At 41.9% G+C, this 18390-nt stretch overlaps 1 protein-coding gene across 4 annotated transcripts in view; it reads right to left on the bottom strand.

Moving 5' to 3' along the window:
* NEK7 (NIMA related kinase 7) overlaps positions 1–18390 on the bottom strand; it is a 128434-nt gene that overhangs the window by 83164 nt on the left and 26880 nt on the right. The window contains exon 2 of one of the 4 annotated variants that reach the window (XM_084799306.1): positions 3595–3760. The exons of the other annotated variants lie outside the window; for them this stretch is intronic. The gene's annotated coding sequence lies outside the window, so the exon portion shown is untranslated. The remainder of the gene's footprint in view (positions 1–3594; positions 3761–18390) is intronic. 4 annotated transcript variants of the gene reach the window in all.

The raw sequence follows: 18390 nt of genomic DNA, 5'->3' as shown, positions 1-18390 counted from the left end.
GGAGAAAGAGAAAATCAAGTTCCAAAAGTTGTCCTCTGGCCTACACACACACACACACACATACACACACACACACACACACACATTGACTCCTGTTGGAATCAAAACCCATGATTTTCCTTTTTAAGAGTATAGCATTCTAATTTGCTTTCAATCTAATTGATACAAATATGTATTTATCTATATAGAGATGTAACAAATGGAAACAAAATATACTATCTGTAATAGAAAATACAAATTTAAAGAATAATGAAAACATTATATATATATTACAAAAGATTTTATAATAAATAAAAACTGGTAGGAACATAATGATTTGCTTAAAAATGTAAAAGGAAGGTCTCGCAAGATTGTTTAGCAGGGAAAGGCACTTGCAGCAGAGCCTGCAACTTGAATTGGATCCCTACATGGGAGAAAGAGAAAATCAAGTTCCAAAAGTTGGCCTCTGGCCTACACACACACACACACACACACACACACACACACACACACACACACACACACACACACACAATTTTTAAATAAGTAAAATAATTTCAAAATTCGACAAATACAGAAAATTGAAAACTAGAATGAAAATGCTTATTTACTTTAAAATGTAACCAGTCTAATGTGAAGTGATAAATTGAGACTCAAAGGAAAATTTTCATTTTATATGCACTTGAATAATATATATATATATATAACTTCAGACAATTACTTACTTGGACAGTTTACACTATTTACCCTGCCAATATATAAGACAAATAGGAGCGGGCAATTACCTATCATACCTTGGCAAAATGGAGCCAAATAAGATAAAGATAGTATGGTTTACAGACTGCTTTACCCATAGTGCTGCAACAGGGCTAAATGTAGCAAATTCATATTTGTTAATGTATCTAATATGAATATGTTAAATAGGCCTAAATACTCTATAACATGTGACCATATTAAAGCAAAACTACCATTTTCACTCATGTATAAAATTACTCTAATAAACTGTTTCATATGTGTGTATGTGAACAGGAACATTTTATTTCCATAATGACAACAATGATAATTCAGGCTAAACCTCTGGGGACAATTAGTTGGACTGCTTGTGGATGTACAAATACAACATGACACAGTAAAATATCAGAGGACAAGGACCTGAGGGATGAAAGCGAACCGAGAGTAGCACAGCTAAGCATGTTCTCCATTGAGTGCTGTGTTGACAGTCCAGAGACAGTGGAGGCACTAGGAGGAGGCAGAGCATTGTTTCTTTCGGCCTTTTGGGAGCTGAAGGTATACCAGAACTGAACAGAAGGCAACGAACGGCGAGTGAGTGCCCCAGCACTGGGGTGGAGACCTTGAGAGCCTTGACTCTAATAGAATTCTTAGCATTCCATCAGTTTAGATCTAGAATGAGGGGTCCCAGGGGAACTGCTGCCCTCAGACACCTGGCAAAAACAAATGAAAACAGCGGGGAAGGTACATCCTAGGCTCCAATGTCTTTCGTTCATTTGTTTGTTTTTGGAGACTGAGTTTCTTTGTAGCCTTGGGTGCTCTGGAACTCAACCTGTAGACCAGGCTAGCCTCCAACTCACAGAGATCCATCTGCCTCTGCTTCTTGAGCCCTAGGATTAAAGACGTGCACCACCACTGCCTGACTCCAATGTAAATGATTTCCCATATATAGATCCAACACATGATAAAACATAGCCAGATATTTAGGCAATCAAGAATTCATAAACAAAACCAACAGATAGAATATGCCAAATAAAGACTCTCATATGGAAAGCAAAGCCAGAAAGCTAAACGGTGTATGTCTAGTTTGCTTTCCGTTGCTGTGATAAACACTGGCAAAAACCAACCTGGGTAGAAAGGAGGTTTATTTCAGTTTACAGCTTACAGCCCATTAGGGGGAAACTGAGGAAGGACCAGAAGCCGACACCATGGAGGAGCTCTACTTAGTGGTCTGCTCTCTGCTTGCTCAGCTGCCTTCCTAATGCACCCACAGTCCATCTGTCCTGGGATGGCACGGCCCACGGTGGGCTGGGCCCTACTACAACAATTAGTGAGAGAAAAGTTCCCACAGACGTGCCCACAGGCCAGTCTGATGGAGGTACTTTTTCAACTGATGAGGCCAGGTGTCTCTGGTTTGTATCACTTTGACATGAACAAGCCAAGTAAAGCACGCAATGGGAAAATTATAATTAAATGTTATCAACATGAAATAGTAGGCTACAATGATAACATAATTTAGAATGCACCTAAACTAAAATAAAAAATAAAAAACACACACACACACACACACTGAAAAACAGAAGATAAACAGAGTTAGTGTTCTAAGGTGTTTAAAAAACAGCCAAAAGCACTTTTATTTCGATTTTAATGTTATACTTTCTATACATCTGGCAAACACAGTGACAACAACATCAGATTCAAGTACCAAAGAGCCATTATCATCCCATTTCCGTTCATACTCAACCCCTCCCTCGTCCTGCCTACTGCACATCTGTACTACGTCTATGTAGTTATGTCTTTTCTAGGACGTGCATAAATGCAGCCTCTTTAATGGGCCCTTCCCCTTAGCATGGCACATCTGAGATTCATCTCCCATTGCAAATAGGTTCTTCATTCTAATTGCTGAGTACTCCACCACTGCATGGCCGGGCCCACCAGGGCTTAGCTCGCCCTCAAATGCTGTGCATCTGCATCGTTTCCCGTGCCGGGGAATCATGAGGAAAGTTAAGATAAACATTCATATAGAAGATAATCTCAATCAGCTTGGGTAAATAGCCAGGAATGAGACGAGCACTAGATTTATTAATGATGCATAGAAAAAAGATCCCTTTGTTATAAGAAATAAAACAAAAAAACAAAAACACTTCCCCCTGCCCTGCCTGCCTTATTACAGGCCTTCCGTGGCCTCAGCAATGTTCATTCTTTTTTCACTAACCTTTCTCCGACTATATAATAGAGTAGCTATTTATTTAACTAGAATGGCTAAATAATGTGGCTATTTGTAGGATATAAATGATATGTTTCCATTGTAAAAATTAAGCTTACTATAGGGCTATGATTTTTTTTTTCAGTCTGATAAATTGAATGTGGTTATTAACTAACCAATAGCAAATAAACAGTTGAAAGTGCAGAACACAGCTGACGAGGAAGTACTTCAACAGTTCATCATAAGGCTTTTGGATATGGAATCATTTATGTGGATATATTTTCCAGCACAGTGAAAGAAGGAAAAGTCTCTCATGCTAGGCAAACAAACATCTCTTCTTTGCACTAAATCTTTACCGAGTGACTGCTCTATTTCAGAAATGTTTTTGAAAACAATTTATTCATTTCACACTCTGTTACCTCCTAAGAAAGTGTTCTCCGTTACATACCAGGAGTCCAGTAAAACACCACTGGTAAGGTTGCTTTGGGCTGAACCATTAATGAAATGAAATCAAATTACAGTACTGATGAGACCAATGGCTTTATGATGTTTCTTGCTGACATCTGCTGGTTCAACTTTATCTTCCTCTTAATATACACTGGAATTTTCAGAGACTTACATAAACAGCTTCTAACCCGTCAAACAGAACCCTGAGGTTGATTAATTAAGGAGCCACTGACCTGGGCTCTCTTCGCTGGCCCGCTGGCTTGTACTAAACATGTTTCCGAGATGACCGCAAGTCACTTCCCTGGGCCTCACCCAATACAAACTCACTTCTCTCCATTTCCATTGTCTCATTGAACTATGAGGCTTGATTCAGAAACAAGTTGTATTTTTAAATTTAAACTGTAGAAGGAAAAATAAAAAGGTTGCATGTGTTTTAAAATATTATGAATGTGACTTTTTAAATGTGTTTTAGCAAATTCTGTATCCTACAGTAGTAAAGCTGTGAAAGAAGATGGTGTGGCCCTACTAAGCCCTCCAATTTTACTCCCAACTTTCTGTTCTCCTTAACCTCAACATATTACGAAAGGAAGAACACTGTCATCTTTCTCAAAATTTCTGGTTCATATTCCAAATGTAAATGACAGAGAAATTATATGTTAAGTAATATCTTTTTTCTTTTTTAGTTTTTTTTATACAGTGTTTCTCTGTATAGCCTTGGCTGTCCTAGACTCACTTTGTACACCAGGCTGGCCTTGAACTCACAAAGCTCTGCCTGCCTCTGACTCCCCAAAGGCTGGGACTACAGCTGTGTGCCACCACACCTGGCTAAGTAACACCTTTCCAAGGGGGAGCTACAGTAGCTGCCTTGAACACATCCCTTTCACCATATTTCTCTAGCTTGACAAACCCAAGTGAACCATGTAAGTTCCACAAGGTCAGAGAAGGGAGTAACTCAAATGCAAGTTGGACCTTTGGCCCTAAGGATGTGTAAGAAGCCCCAAACTGAAATAAATAAACACATAACTATGGCATGGGTAAGTATGTGCCCTCTGCTTATTAACTACAGTCTGTCTCTCACACAAATGAATAAAACAGTTTAATAATAAATCATTCTGAGCAAAAAACAAATCTGAGTGCATCCTATATATTCAGGAGATCTAAACATGGCTAGCTTTCAGAATCACCTCTAGAAACTTTTTTTCATTTGTTTTTATTTTCTTTTTAAAAATGTTATCTTCTTGGTCCACCACTCTTGTCCCTACACTGACTGGGTGAGTGTGAAGTGGAGCACACACTTCTCAGTTTTAAAAGCGAACACATAAAAGGATACACGTGGTTAGAAGACAACAGGCTTAAGATGGACACGGTATGTTAATTTAAGAGGTCACAGGCTTGGTCTATTTTAAGCTTGGCTCTTTGTGCCCAGATGCAGGACACCAGCTGATGAGTGCTTGGCTGCCCCTTGTGCTTGGCCCCACTAATAAAGCTGTTTCAGATGCAGGCCAGGAACATGAGAGTGGCAGCTCATGCCCAGGACCTTTCTGAATCTAACTTGGATCCACAGACAAATAAGCCACAGACACTGCCGGGTGATGCCCTGGAAGGTAGGCAAGAGGGCAAACAGGCCAGAGGCAGGCAGGACTCTGGGCTGTCCTCGGGACATTGTTGTTGTTAACATTAGTTTTATGTTAAAAGAAGGAAAATTGGAAAGGAGCATAAATATCTCTCTTGCATACCACATAAATACCTCTTGTGTACTCTCTCATCAGTCCTTTTTAGAACAGCCATTAGCTCAAATTCATATAAAATGTGATTTATTCCCCCAAGGAGCAGTATTTCGACTTGTCATTTTCAATCCTGTCTAAACATGAAATGTCTGGGTCCAGATTTGACTTTTTAAATAACATACATACATTAAGCTACTGAAGATTTAAAAACATAAATCAAGCACCCCCAGCACGTGCCAGCTTAAGAGACGTGATGTGCAAACAGGATGAGAGTTCAGCAAACGACAGTACTGTGGCATGTTCCCATGCTTAGAGCTAGTCCTCATGTCACCAAGTACCCACAGAAGGCTGCTTTCCAGAAAAATCAAGAATGCTAAAGGAGAGCAAAGAAAGCCCAGTGACGTCAACATGTGGCCTCCTCCAGAACAGGTCAAACCAATGCCTCTTCCTCAGTTCCAAGTATTAGGAAGGCCCTGCTCTGACTAGATTTTTCTTCTACTATTTCTGTGGGCTTTGTCTTATGTGTCCTACCCTACCTACTTCTTCACTGGCTAGGGAGTATGCCACATATACAGTAGTAGTTCTCACAATCCCTGTTCAACAAAAGGCTATGAGCCACCAAAATCCTAAGTAGCACAGAGTCAAGACCTTCTCTTCTTTGGCGAATGTAACAATGGCCTGGCTGACCTAAGTCGTTTTTCTCCTAGACTTACAATGCAGCAGAGATAAGTATCATTCAATGCACGGACCCTCAAACTTCTCCACAAGTAGTGAAAACAAAGCCTATTCCTGAAACCTTAAAGAGTTCGCACTGTAATAATGCACTCAATTTCTTAGATGTGGGGGGAGGGAAGGAGAGGGAGAGACAGACAGACAGACAGACAGACAGACAGACAGACGCCTCCATACACATATGGATGCAAGACTAAGTCAGATTCCGTTCTCCAGATCCCATCCAGCTTGGTTTGGGGGCTTTTTTGTGTTTTAAGCCTGGGTCTCTCCTTGGCCTGGGCCTCACTAACTAGTCTGGTCTGTGCGGCCAGTGGGCTGATGAGACCACAGTTGTGTCTCATCACACCTTGGCTTCCTTGTTTGTCTGTCTTACTGATGATGGAACTCAGGTCCTCGCGCTTGCATGGCAAGGACTTTATTGATTTCACTCAGTGACTTCATTTTCTTCATTGTACAACACATTTTTCTAAAATTGGACAAATACAACAAAACCTTCAGTGTTGCTGAAGATGCGCCACTGAAGACAGTTTTGAGGAACAGGCTTGAGGGACCAACATACCTGTACAGAGGAGACTTAACAAGGGAACCGCAGTTGGCTCCCATCTCTCTCAGCCTCCTATAATTTCGGTTGGTACAATCCAAGCCCAAAGACTGACAGACTTTAGAAAATGACCAGCAAATGACAGCAATGGCCACACGCACCTTGTGAAAATTCAGGAAAAATACTAAAGATTTCACTTTAGTCTAAACGCACCTGTAATCCAAATGTCAACTCCGGCTTCAAAAAAAAAAAAAGAAGTGCCAAGAAGACCTTTCCCCAACAAAGTTCTGTTTGCTTGTATCGCCCTGTTCCTGTCTGCAGGGATTCCAGGAAGCGCACAGTGAGCTTGGCCACTGTCGTGGCTTCTGGCAACAGGGCAACGGAACAAGGAGAGCCTGAGACGCTGTGCACACAGCATTACATAGGCGCTACCGTCATCTGCTTCCAACCCAAAAATAACACCTTCGGCAGTAATGAGTTTCCACACTGGATCTCAGGCAAGTTCCGCGGTGATTGACAAGGGATTGCTGAAGCGATGAGAGTGCCAAGCCAGACCTCGCCAGTCCTCCTCCTGAACAAAGACTGAGTCACATTGATTTTTTTCCCCCCAGATTCCTGACAACACCTACAACAGCATTAAAACTTTAATATGATGATTGATGGCTGTGAACATTCAAATCCTAAGCCAGTGGAACTAATGTGGAACTCTAGTGAAGCTGAGCCCACGTCGGAGTTATTTCTGGTTTGGAAACAGACGTGGCAAAGCACCTCTGACTTTTTAGGTGCAGCCAGACAGAGTCAGCAGGCTGGATGCCCTAAGATGAATGATTGTAATAAACTGTCCTCAGACATGAAACCTGAGCTCGGTGCTAAATCCAACCTACAGTGTTCTCCTTGCCACACACTTGTATTAAAGGCATTTGTTGAACAAAGGGGCCCCACGATGTGACAGCTTTCAGCCATCCCTTATATAGCATACCAAGCTCAACACACTCTGTAGTATTAAAGTCAGATCGCATGACCCAGGGTTTCTCTTAAACAGTACTATATGAAGTGACTCACGTCTTCCCTTGCAGTCCTTATCTACACTTAAATCTCCAGAGCTGAAATCCTGAAGTGTGTCTCGAAGTCATGTGTACTATTAGACTATCAACAGGATCAGTTTCCAGAGAGAGAAGGAAATGAGAGCAAATGGGCCATTTTTAAAAACATGAAGGCAAAAAAGAAAGAAGCTATCTTTATCAAGCTAGAGCCCGATACTTAGAACATTACTAATGAATTCTTTAAAAAAAAAAAATAATAATAATAATAAAATCACTGTGTTTTGGTGATCCAAAACAGAGAGAGACAAAGTTTTCCTAAAAAGAGCCATGTAGTAAACATTTTAAGCGTCGTGGGCATCACATGGTCTCTTTGCAACTGCTCCACTCTATCATGGCAAAGCAGTCAACTGATGACATTTAAAGGAACAGGGGTAACATTTAAAGGAACAGTAACAAAACTAAGCACTAGCTCCATTCCACAGTCCTAGATTCTAAATGAAATCAACTTAAAAAAACAAGTCTGTAAGAACAGGATACAAACCTACTCAGTTCACAGTAAGCAAAGCTAAAATATTTTGTGAGCATCTAACAACTTTAGGAATTTAGGTACGAACTATGGAATAAAAATCTCTGGGAGAACCTAACTCTTCTACTCTTCTGTTACCCCCTCCTCACGCCAACACACGGAAATACAACTGTAAGGAGTCCACAAATAAAGGAAATTCAGATCAGTATCTCATGCCTTACAGGGAACTTGTCTCTACCCAACATTCTCTGGATCTCAACTACCCAACGTGGATCAATAAAACCTTCTCTAGAGAAAAGTGTGCTGTCCGAAGCCATCCACTAAGATAGTGAGCTGCTAATAGGACTGAAACAGAGACTGTCACAGGTTCGTGGTTCAGAAGACACAAGTGGAGTACAGCTTTTGCACCTATGCTCAGAGGTCTGGCCAAGCCTCGTTTGGTCAACATGGAAGAAGGTAGTTCCTCAGAACAAAGAGCTGTCTCTGGTCTATAAGTGGAGACAGTATCTAGGGCCTCCAAAGGTTTTCATGGACCATGTCTGATACACAAAAAACAAAACAAAAACAAACACACAAACAAAACCACAAGCTTGGCCACAAAATAAGATATATGGGGGAGGGGAATAGTTCCACAATGAACTAGACTTTATAATCAAAAAACAAACTCTAATTGTTGATTAATGTATTCTAAAATGTAAATGAATGTCAAGAGAAAAGGCACAGGAGGTCTCAATCCTAGACTAAGAACTACAGATAACTAAGGAATGATGAAAGAGGAACCATGGTCTTCCCCGGGAAGAACACAGCACCCGGTGATCCAACATCAAACAGTGAGTCCGGAAAACAGGCATACAAAAAACAGGATACGGACTGAAAAGGCTATACTTATGAATTTGGGAATAAATAGACACACACACACACACACACACACACACACACACACCACATTTATAACAATAATTAGAGAAAAAGAATTTGAAAGAAAGTGGGAGGGCAGTGCATGAGGGCTTAGGAGGAGCAGGAAGGATAAAATAAATTATATTCTCAAAAAATTAAAAATATGTATTTAAAAAATACAATGTTAGTGTCCACAAACAATAAAAAGTCTAAATTTAACATTGGCTCTAAATGGGCAAAAAATGTATTGAAATCTCTAGGCTATCTACTAAGATAACAAGAACAGATATATACTAACTAGCAAGGTATAAAAGGAAAACAAAAAGAAGGGAAATGCTTTTAAAAGCATAAGGAATAGAATGCGTAGGAGTTGAAACAACAGAAAAGAAATACAAATGCAGATTTAAGTCAAATAGACCAGCAATAACATAAAAAGCTCTAGTAACAAGAAAATAATATTAATTTTTTAAAGATTCTGAGTTGGTAAAATGCATTTTACATATTAAAACTCAAAAAGTCTTTAAAAATTAGAGAGAAACACAATATGGACAGAAAGAAAAAGTAATATAATATAAACAAAGGAGCTGTTAGGATTAAGGAAGTTAAAAATAATGTGAAGGGCTGGAGAGATGGCTCAGCTGTTAAAGGCTAGGCTCACAACCAAAATTACAAAAATAATGTAAAATAGTTCTTAAAATAAAAGGAATATTTCAAAAGACACCACGAATCTATACATGAGTAATATAACAAAACATAAAGCAAAACAAAGAAACTAAGAACACAATTCCTCCACATGGGGTGCCAAATACAAGCAATAAAGACAAAAATGAAGAAAAATATCAAAGCCAAATATCAATATTGAGAGAAGAGCTAACCCCATAAAAGCACCCCTGGAACAGCATTAGCCTCCAGGCATCAGGGCTGAGAACCTCATTTCCCACCATGCGTGGTGGATGCTGTAGAACACTAACACCTGAGTTCCTTGTCAAGGCAGCGGCATCCAGTGACTATTCCACGTGAGGAGGGTACATAGGTCCTGGCTGCTTGCATCAACCTACGATGGTCCTGAAGAGCTGGTGTGGCTCCAGAATGGCCCACTGGCTGGCTGAGGCCTCTGTTGCAACTACACTGCTGGTCAGGTTCTTCTGCCTCACCCAGCTTCCTTCCTTCCCAAAAGTATTGTGCAATGGATATGTATGGAAATTTCCATTTCAGAGAGTTACTTGGGAAACTCAGGCTATTTTAGTTGCTGCTAAAAGCAATCTAAGCTGTAGCTTGGAAAGATGGAAGTCTGCAGCTAAATCCATTGGTTGCCATTAGGGGACACCTCGCCCCCCATCACTGATGGAGTCAAAATCTGGACAGATTGCCACATGAGTAGCAATGTTTCATTAGCTGGCACAATCTGGAGTCACGAAGAAGAGTCTTAAAGAGGGCTTACTTAGATCAGGCGGGCCTGTGGGCACATCTTTGTGCTAATAGAGGTGGGCAGGCCATTACCTGTGCACGGGATCCTAGAGTAAGATGAAAGAAGGAAAGCAGGAGGCAAGCATGTGTGCACTCACCGCTGGCTGCTCAGAACTCCGGATGTGACTCTGCTGCCAGGACTCCCCCGACAGCGACAGCGGCCGATAAGTAACTATAACGTGCAAGCTGAAACAAACCCTTTCTTCCCTAAACTGCTCTGGATAGCATATTTTATCGCAGCAACAGAAACCAAACTAAGACATGCGATAAACTGTATCCCTGACCAGTGGAAAGGACACCAAATAATTGGAAATGTATTGGGAGCTGAAAGCGAGCCTGAGAAGCAGCAGTAACAGAGGCTATCAGCTTTTGATAGGAACACGATAAACTAGAGGGAGGGGATTACAAACTGAAACCAATCTGTGGTGTTATGAAAATAAAAAACCCAGGGCCTTTGAAGAACACAGGAAAACAGAAATCAGGAAGACCCAAGGATCAGGTCTGGAACTTAAATTTTAAAGTCAGCAAATGAAGAAGAGGTTGGAAGAAACCTCACCACACACTTTGGTGTCTTGGTCTCTTCCTGTTGCTGTGATAAGACACTCACTAGGGCGACTTAAGGGGGACAGGGTTAATTGGGGCTCAGTTTCAGGTTACAGTCCATCGTAACTGGGGGAAGCTCGACGCAGCTGATCATTCTACACCTGCAGTCAGAGGCCGATAACCAGCGCACGCACGCTTCCACTCTGCTCACGCTCTCTACTCTTACTCAGTCCAGGATCTCCTGCCTAGGGAATGGTGCCATCCACGGTGGACAAGCACTTCCACCTCGGTTAGTGTCATCAAGATAACTCCCCAGAGACATGGCTACAGGCTGGTCTCCCACCAGCCATCATACCTGACAAGGCTGGGGCTTTGAGGTAAAGATTCCCACTAAGAATCTTGGGAGTGTGTGCATCAAGAAGCTTGAAGATCTTGAAGTTCTCAATCACTTAAAGCCCAGTGGCTGCAGAAGAGGCTCCTCTTCCTTCCGCTGATGATGACATTAAGCATCTACCTCACAGGATTATCCCAGCATTCCCCCTCCTGGCTATCAGATCAATAGCTGGCCTCAGAGGAAGGAGGTCATGACTCAAAGAAAGCACAAGGCACAGCCTGGCAACGATCTGCACACTCACCAGCTTGGCCGTCACATGGATGTGCTTCTTTTACATAAACTGATTGAGTTGGACACTTAACTACATTGGAGTGTTTCACATGTTAATCCTTCAGTAACTTCCTAAATTATTTTAAGTATATGTGTATTTCGTTTCCTTGTATGTATGCATATATGTGCACCTCATGCATGCATGGTGCCCATGGAGGTCGGAAGACAGCACCAGTATCCTGGAACTGAAGTTAGAGACAGTTGTGAGCCACCATGCTGATGCTGGGAATTCAGCTGGGTCCTCTGATAGAGCAGCCAGTGCTCTAAACTGCTGAGCCATCTCAACAGCCCCCTTCAATAACTCTTGAAAAAGCAGTTATATTCTATTTATATTTCCAAAGAAAGAGGCTTTATAAGGAAACTTCCACAACATATTGTCACTTTGGTGTTTGTATATATTGCTATCCAGCCAATTAACACAATAATTATTGTTTATTAGAACCATTAACTGGAAGAGACCAATATGAACACTCAGATTCAAGTACAGATCCTCCTCAGCGCCTGCCTACTACATCAGTACATCTAATCACTGCATAAATCAGACCTTTATAAATTAGCATGGGCACATAACTGGGCTAAGTACCCTACATGTATGAGTCATGTAAGCCTCGTAACTATCTCCATGTATTTCTTCACTAATGACATGTAACTTAGAAATTGTCTTGGGTGCTAAAGAATATTTAGTTTAAGAGGAAAAAAAGAAACAATAACAAAAAAATAAAACCTATCCCAAAAAGAAAGCGGCTTGTTCAAGTCACCCACAGCACCCATGGTCACTGTGGTACACCCTGCCTATAGATCAACTCACATCTTACCACAGCCTCCCCTTTGGTGCCTCCACTACAGACAGTGAAGAATCTTGGCTTGCTTACTGTCTGCTACAGCTGCGATGGACCATGTAGACTACAACCACCTAGACAGCAAGGATCTCTTTTCCTGATTAAAACGTTAGCGCTCTTTACCTTAGCAGTGTGGATAGGATGCTTCAAGCTGAAGAAGGCTCTTCTCACCGCTGATGCCACTTCTAGCCCCAGCGAATGAACACTACCACTGAACAAATAAGACATTCAGCAGCTACTGACTCCAGCTTTCTGGTTGTGTGAGTAAAAAACACACGGTAGTTAGTCACGGATGCTATCTAAGGGCACATGTGCTCCGACCAGATGTCTCACAGCTCATAAATGGGAGAACTAAGATTTGAAGCTAGGTCTTTCTCCAAAGCATCAAGCTGAGTATCTTTTCTATGAAGGTTTACTCCAGATCATTAATGCATGGATGGCCACCACTCACCCAGGTGCTTACCCTGAAACCAGATGACTGGGACACACAGTCAAGTCAAGTCACTCTGTCTCTTGCTTTTCACTCTTGGATACCACACTGAATGTGCTTGTGAAAATCCTTCCCTGACTTTTAAATACAGCTGTGTGGATGTTAGGCTATGGACGAGAATGTTCCTGGAAGCTTCTCAGTAGCATTTAGCCTTAGATTTAACAAACATGAAGCTGCAGTTCCCGAGGACAGGATGGAAAAGAGTTGTAAGCATCTCCAACACTGAGGTGCTCACTTCACCTTCATCTAAGCAAGGCCTAAGGAGGGGGAGAAAGGTACCTTCAGACAACAGGAACAGTTACAGAAAAATAGCCCCTATTAAAAGAAAGGCCCGCATCACTGGAAAAGCAAGTTAGATTAGTAAAATGCTTCTTTCAAATAAAGGAAACATTAGCTGTTATTCAAGTTTAATTTCAAAAGCAAATTAAATCCAGAATTTTTAAAAGAGTTGTTAGAACCTATTCCTCTAAATCACATAGATGCCCCATTCCCCTGTCGCTGCCCCCACTCCCCTGCCTCCAGGCACAACAGAGGTCACATTAACCAGGCATGCTCCACTGTGGCATGGGGCTGTCTCCCTCCACAATATTTAGGAGTGGGTATTTTGCTTTGTCTGGCAAGACTTTAAAAAAAAAAAAAAAAAACACCACGCTGCACTGTTTGTCTGCTGGTCTCAATAAATCTCTGCCCTGAGGATGACTCCATTCAGTTTTTATCTTTCTCAGCCCTCTTCACTCTACCTAAAATCTAACATGCCAAGAGCATTAGAAGACAGGTGCACACTGATAGTCAAGGGATTCTCTTAAAGACTAATACACTTGTTACAGCCGAGAGTACCACAAAATGGGACCGAATGACAGGTTTTCACAGTATTTTGTGCCAACTCTGATTGTGATGCAATTTATATAAAAATACTCATAATCTATAATAACCTTGGGAATGTGTCAGGAGCCAAGAAAAACATCTACGTGTTTTTTTTACATAACTTCAGAAACAGAAAACTGAAAACTAAAGTAATATTTTCATCTGACTCATTTTTAAATAAAATGTAAGCGTTTTGGAAAATGGGGTACAAAATTACATATAGGAAAGTGTTGTTTTCAAAGTGTTGCATCTTAAATAAGTACTTGTTTATATAACAATGCAAGGTAAGTGACTTGGCCACTTCTAAGTCAGTACATACAAACTTCGTTTAGAGCTAACCATTTCTTGAAAGCAATTGCGATGTTTTAATTTACAGCAGCTACAGCTTTCACAGTTTTTAAAGTTTATTATCTGAGGCTATAGTAGCTTTTGGGGACATAATACTAAAGATACCACTGCTATAGGAGAATGAATGAAATTGCTTTAAGTTATTAGGCCCAAATAACTCATATTTTTAAAAGCAGACCTGTCTTCATCTTAAAAGTCAGAGCGTCTAAAGAGGCGTGGATGTGGGTCATAAGATGTTTGTTTCCAGGCTGAGACACTGTATACAAATTGTGCCCTGGAAAGAATTGTCAACCCAAAGTTATAAATACCGAAAAACAGGATTAATGATGGCGAGTCTGACCTAGTGGCAGCCTGACTGCTGTGATGTCCCCTCAGCGGTTCCTGGTGAGCGGTTCATAGTTAGGCAGGATCCTTAGTCCTTTCAACTTGAAAGTCACCAATGTCCACTTCTTTTTAGTGTTGTTCTAAGTGTGACTGTCAAACTACAGCATCAGTGCACACAACTGGGCTTTGACAGCAAAACGGAACAGAAGTCACAGGGCTATTTTAACTCATCTCCCACTCTCTTTCTCTGACAATAAGGGCAGTAAAATCTTAATTCAAGCTCATGTTCAAACTCTGTAGCAAACCACCTATACTAGGAAATAAATATTAACAAAGATACCTTTCCTGAGCAAATTGCTAACAGGATTTTGAAAACTCTGGGGCGTGATCACTGTACTGCAGTTCTTAATGGCAAACAAATGTTAGTCATAACCAACCTCTCCTACTCAACAAGCACCATTGGCTCAGGGTATTGGAAGCAAACAATAGGGACCCAACGTCTGACCCATCACTTCTAGGGCAAAGCTGCAATATGTACCACTTAACCTCTCAGATGCACCAATTTCCTTCTCTGCAAAATACAGAGGATGACACAAAGTCCTGACCTTCTTCCCCAAGTAGTCAGTGGGTGACTCAGTGACATGAATTATGAAGTGTTTTAATACCACTAAGAGCAGAACTCAAATGCAGTAGGATATTACCATACTGCTTCCTTTCACTGTTTGAATAAAAAAAAATGCCTACTAATTTTTAGGTGTTTCAAATATTAATAGCATCAGGAGAGCCAAATACTCCAGCCAGTAAAGGCTTTGTGGAGTATGCCAACTCCAAGGTCTAACCTCCCTCTCCTGCTGGGCCCTTTCTGGTCACTAGTGAGGCAGCACAGGGACCTCGGAAGAGCATCACAAGGAAGCACACTCCCAGGATGGGGGAGACAGGTTTACTTGGTGCTTCTAGAAGAGGAGCTACATGCTCAGCCTTGTATTGCTCGCTGTAACCCACCTCCCTTTAAGCTCAGCTAGCGGCCATGTCCATGTGGGTAGAGCACCAACACTTCGAAAGCTGATTCTCTTGCTGCCTGCTATGCTTTCAGCAACAATTACCCAGATCTAGCCAGCTGCTTCTGTCACCTACGAAGGTGTGGCAAACCAATGTGCTAAAAGTCATTTCCTTTTGAAGCCTGTTACTCACTACATGCCATGTGAAGTCCTGTGAAGTCTGCTTCTTCCCTGCTGCACTAAATGGCATGCGAAGATAAACAATGACTTCAAAATATCTTCCAAAGGGGCCATCCAGAGGCAGTGTGGCTATGGTACTTAAACATGGGTTCCCAAGAAAGACAAGGGTGATTGCCACCAAAGAATCACAGTCTTGAAATTGAACTATGGAAGCCTCAAAGCAAGCAGCAAGCTGAAACCAAAGCAGAACGGTTGGAACCAAATGTGCCTTTAGAGACTGGGAATCAACCCATCTCTGTGGATGAACTAAGCAGAGCAGCAACTTTAGAGCTCATGGCTCATTAGGTACCTCCACTACCTGACTCTGGCCTTTAAAGCAGTGGTTCCCAACTGTCCTAATGATGCGACTCTTTAATACAGTTCCTCATGTTGTGGTGACACCCCACCCACCCTCCACCCTCTCCACCCACCATGAAATTAATCTTGTTGCTACTTTGTAATTATGACTTTGCTACTGTTGTGAATTGTAATGTATATATCTGATATGTAGGATATACGCTTTAAAGAGAAAAGAGTCCAGAGATGGGACACAATCCTCGTGCAGCAAAGGCTGCAGGAAGGGCAGAGGGTAGAGCAATCTGTGTGTCTCTTCTGGGTCCTGAATCTTGCAGGGCTATCTTACTAGTTTTTCTTGAAGGAAAAAAAGCCATACACATTTGATTGTCTGGACTTGAGAATGAACAACAACAAACAAACAAACAAATAAAAAAAACCCAGAGGTTACTGGAAACTGTCTAAATGGGGCCACCTGAGCCATTACTGTGCACTGCTGTTGCTGCTTCGCCTTCTGAGTGTGAGCTTGGTGTGGAATGCCTGGCGTGTGTACCACAAACGCTCACTGATCCACAGAGTAGTTTAAGAATTTGGGGGAAAAATACTTGTAGAGAGGCAATGGTAGGATGAGTAATAAGCAAAACAGGGAGTCTCCTCCCCAAGTGAAACACAAAAAAAAAACACAAATTCCAGGACAAAGGACACCCTTCATTTAGGGTTGGCACACAGTGAGAAATACTGAGGTGTGCAGCACTTGATCTGGGTCACTGTGGTGGATCTGCACCAAGTGAATTCTGTTCTTGCCCGGGTACTCGTGCTCCTCCAAGCACTGGAGTACAACCAAACCAACTGTGCCAAACTAGAGCACCTATTGTGCCATCTTGAATATTGCTAATTGCCATTTCTCAGTCCTTTGGGTACCAGATGATCAAAGTCAGTTGTCTTCAAGCGGCCGCAGTTTTCCAGACAGACTTGCTGACTAACGGCAGGTAGGCCTGACTTCTGCTGTATGTCCAGATTCTGAGATCTAGAACAGTTCCCCTCAGGAGTGACTTGGATGCACTACCTCAATGACGGCATGGTGATGTACAGACTCAAAGAACAGGCTTTAGAGCAAACGCTATCTCATGTAATAGCCCAGGCTAGCTCATTAATCCTGACAAGTTACACTGACAACCTACACAGATCAAATTCCTCAGCGTCACACGAGCTACCCTGAGACAAGAAGGAAAAACCATCCCCAGCCCCTCCCTCCTACAATGAGACAGACAATTTGGGTATTAAAAACAGCTAGGCCATATTTTACCAGAGGAAACAAGGCTTCTGTTTCCTACAGATCAGAAATTTTCTCTGACAATGGGGTTCATGCCCCAGAACAAATGGTAAGAAATTGATCCTCACCTTGTAGGCTCTAAACCCCCTTGCACAAATTGCATGGGTACTAAGTAACTTTAAACTACTTAAGCTGGCTTAACAAAAGAGGTACAAACTAATATCACTGGTCAGATGAAATGACTCGCACAGCACACAAGAAAGACTCTAAGGAATTATCTGCTATAAAATGGGCTGTGCCTTCAGGCGTGTTACTTTGCTTAGAGTCCAGAATCCTAAGGAACATGGCAGACTTGACGCTGCCATCTGACTTCTTTTCACTGACAACGGGCTTCCGGGGCACTCTATGAAGTAAATTAAATGAATTTGACCCAAGCACCTGACAGTATACCTAGTCCATGTTGTTGATGAGGATGGTGTATTCGTAGGAAAATTTTAGTTTCACTGAGACTGCATGGGCGGAGAGTAGACCACTGGCAGAAGCTGTCATGGTCTCCCATCCCAACCACTCCAATAGATCCTCACCAAGCCAGACAACCTCTCTGGGACCCTTGAGCCATTTCTGTAGCTCACTATGCCAATATGTAAATGTCTGCTACAGAAACTCGATTTCTACTGTGAGAAACCTGCTGCTGGTGTGTGACAAACTAACATCACTTCCAAAAGGTGTCGAGGTCTCAGCCTTGGTTTCTTCAGCTGTGACCTGAACCTCACCTGAAGTACATTTCTCAGCTCCTGGTGGGGCTCAGGGCCTGAGAACTTGTGCTGTGGGCTCTGCTTTCATAAACTGTCTTGTTCTGATCCCACATCTGTCTCCAGCCTGCCTGTTTGCTCTGTCCTCCCTCCACAGCCCACAAAACTCACAAGCCGCCACTGGAACATAACAACGCCTTAGGTACACAGTCTCCAGGAGCTACAAGGCTTTAAAAGGAATTATTACAAGAATAACAAGGTCAGCTATCCTGAATGTTTACTTGGCAAGATTTACTTCTGTTCTGCCAAACATCTCAGATGCATGGCCTATCCTAACATTGCCTGATTTCAATTAAAGTAAAGCTATCATCGGAAAGAAGAGCTGACCACAACAGATGACCCAGGCAACCGAGGGAACACAGCACAAGCCACTGTCTAGAACCTATTCCCAGGATCCATTAATTCTCACACAGAAAACAACCTTTAAG

The sequence above is a fragment of the Acomys minous genome (assembly GCF_964271855.1).
Source record: "Acomys minous genome assembly, chromosome: 1".
Classification (NCBI taxonomy): domain Eukaryota; kingdom Metazoa; phylum Chordata; class Mammalia; order Rodentia; family Muridae; genus Acomys; species Acomys minous.
Note: the sequence above shows the minus strand (reverse complement) of the source record. Positions and strands in the feature narration are given on the sequence as shown.